Source organism: Camelus bactrianus, chromosome 22 (assembly GCF_048773025.1).
Source record: "Camelus bactrianus isolate YW-2024 breed Bactrian camel chromosome 22, ASM4877302v1, whole genome shotgun sequence".
NCBI lineage: Eukaryota > Metazoa > Chordata > Mammalia > Artiodactyla > Camelidae > Camelus > Camelus bactrianus.
In genome coordinates, this window is record NC_133560.1 from 9,051,119 (window position 1) to 9,054,269 (window position 3,151).

A 3,151-nucleotide genomic window follows, 5' to 3' on the forward strand; every position below is an offset into this window, starting at 1 on the left:
GGATCCCCAGTGCTTTAAGGCCACCACGGGAGTAAGCTGTGATGTATTCAACCACCGATTATTCAACTTCTATTAAGAGTCCACTATGTGCTCCCTGAATAATTAGGCACCTACTGCTTAACAGCTATTCTGGGCTCAAGAGAAATCAAGACAAAAGGCAGACAAAAATATCAGACTCTGAGGGACACACTCTCTAGCTGAGGGAAGGCAATTAGGTTTATTAACTTTTTTTCTTTTTAATGGAGGTACTGGGGATTGAACCCATGACCTCATGCACCCTAAGCATATACTCTACCACTGAGCTATACCCTCCCCGCCCCCATACTCTCTAGTTGAGCATTTAGCAATAAATTAATGAAAAAATTGGGGGATTTTCCTGGGGCAGCCCCAGTTTATGTTATTCCAAAAAAAATTATTAATAGCACCATCTCAGTTTCAAAAGCATTGATTTAGAAGATAAAGTATATGATCGCCCTACTGATAAGTCAGGGAAGATAAAGACTAAATTCATCCAAATGGGGAGTGTGACAGCTGCGGTTTAAGTGGAATGCCGGCGAGTGGGGGGTGGGGGGGTGGAATCTGACTGACGTAGGTTAAAACAGAATGGGTGAAGCAATGGAGATTGTGAGTACAGAGAATTTCTATGAAGAGTTTTACTTGGAAGAGGGGCAGGAACATGGAACAAATGTGGCTGGAGGTGGAGAACATTTATTTTTAGTATGGGAGGAATAACAGCCTTTTTGTGTGTTGGTGAGATTGATCCAGGGAGATGGGAAGTTCTGATAATGCAACGGGGCGGGAAGAGTGGAGGCAACTGCTGGAAAGCCGCCCTTGAATGGGAGAGAGAGGAGTGGAGGCTACTGTGGAGGTGGAGAGAATGCCAGGTGTGAGAGAGGACAGTTCATCTACTGTACCAGGAAGAAAGAGAGCAGGTGATGGGTAAATGGATGGGTGGACGGATGGATGGACGAATGGACAGATAGATGGACAGACAGATGGACAGATGGACAGACCGATAACATAGGCACAGATTCACATAGGTAAGTAGTTGTGGCGATGGAGGAAATTTTCTTCATACTGCTTCAATTTTCTCAACAAGATAAGAATCAGGGCCTTCTTTGGTGGGGAAGCACTATTAGACCTTAGGGAGAGAGGAGAAGATATGAAATGACATCTGAGAGAGCAGAAGAGTGAACAGACCTGGGAAAGACACAGCCCGTCTGGCATCTCACATAGCTGCCTGAGGCTGTGGTCACCCCTGTGATAGGGGAGGGTAAACATGGTTAGGGCTTTTGCCTCCAACCACACCTGCTGTTTGGGTGCAGACTTAAAAGTTGTGGAGACTAGATGCAACCAGCTTTGCATTCTTGTCAGACACCTATGTTGAAATTACAAGGGATTAAAGGTATGTGTGAGACGGCATGATTAGAATGTCGGACCATCAAATATACACTGGGTAGGGGGAGAAGTGCAGGACATGAGGAAGGTCACTGGACTGAAGGTTCTGGTGGGGTCCAAATGTTGGACTTGAGATACTAAATCTAGAGAGACAGGAAATGGTAATCACCGAGGGGGATGGCAGGAAGTTAACTTATGGGGAGGGCACAGTTATCGCTAATGACAACAGGGACCATGGGAGTAAGAAAGTGAGGTAGCCCAGGGGACAAGAGCATGGATAATGAGCAGGTAATAATCTAAGGGGGCCAGTATATTGGAAGGGTTGTCTGATTGTCTAGCGGATTGCATACTGTGTGTCAAGCATCGTGACAGCTCCTAAGGATATTTAGAGGAACAAAACAAAGGTTTTGTTTTGGAGAAGATCACAGTCTGATGGGAAAGTGAGGCACATAAAGAAAGATTATGGATGAAGAAAATGTGATGTAAACCAGAGAGACAGAGAGAGATTATATATACAGAAGAATTTAATTCGGCCATAAAACATAAGGAAATCTTGAGATTTACAACAACATGGATGGACTTTAAGGGTGTTGTACTAAATGAAATGTCAGACAGAGAAAGACAAATACAGTATGATCTCACTTATACTGTGGAATCTGAAACACACTGAACTCATAGCTACAGGGAGTAGAATGGTGGTTGCCAGAGACTGAGGGTAGGAGGTGGGTGACATGGGGAAAGGTGGTCAAAGGATTAAGAAAAATAGTAGCAGAATGAAGTAGTAGGTGATATGCTCTGGGTTCTCTTGAAAGGGTGGAAGATCTGGCACTATGATCCAGCAGCCTGTTTGGAAAATCAGCCAAACCCATTACCACCCATCACCCATTTCGCTTATCTTTCTATTACTTGCCCAGGTCTAGTGGGTTCTTGAGCCTCAGACCTCGGCTGCAGGGTGGGTTAGAGAACACAAACAGTAACGATCTTTTCCCATAGGAGGCACTCAGTGCTTGTCACAGAAAGGCAGAGAAAGACGGAGGAAGAGAAGATGTTTCTCTGGCAGAGCCACCCGGATTTGATAACAGAGAGAATCTGGGGAGTAGAGAAGAAGAGCTAAAAAAAAAAGTGCGTCTGAGACATCAGGTCCAGGTGGCTGGATGGTGAATGTTATGTTAATGTAGTTTGGACATCTGGAAAGTTGAAATATCAGAGTCCAGTGTGTGAATGAATTGTGGATCCAATAGCTGGATCCAATAGCTTTGTTGGTGGATCCAATAGCTGGTAAATGAACCCAACCCAAAGTGCCCCGGCTAAGAGATACATGCAGAGTCTACTTAACGCTGGCTTCTACAAACAAAGACATAGTTTGGGGAAAGGTGGTAGCCTTTGAAGACCTGAAGTTTTCAAACTGGCTCACTACATAAAGAAAGCAGTAAGAGTTTGCTGGAAAATATAAGAGGAAAATTTCCAGACAGCCCCTCTAGCCATCCTCACCTTGAATCTCTGGAGAAAGGTGTTTCTGTCTGACAAAGCAGGTTTCTCTGTTCTTTCTGGATAATAGATGGTCAGAGGGCAACAGAGGAGCTAATTAACTTCAGTTTTATCAAGCACAGAATGCCCAGGTGTGTTAGACTGAGGAACAAGAGGAAAAGCAAATTGCTTCCAAAAATAAGCCCAGGTCAGAAGGCGAAGCATCGAGAGATTTGGAATTTTGAAGCGAACATAAGGAATTCAACAATGTTTCTTAAGACCTTTA

The 3,151-nt window shown here is 44.2% G+C and overlaps 1 non-coding gene across 1 annotated transcript; it reads right to left on the bottom strand.

The window, feature by feature from the left end:
* Window positions 1–240: 240 nt before the first annotated feature.
* TRNAP-AGG (transfer RNA proline (anticodon AGG)) lies at window positions 241–313 on the bottom strand. Its single transcript has one exon. It is a non-coding gene; the product is annotated as a tRNA-Pro (tRNA).
* Window positions 314–3,151: the final 2,838 nt, after the last annotated feature.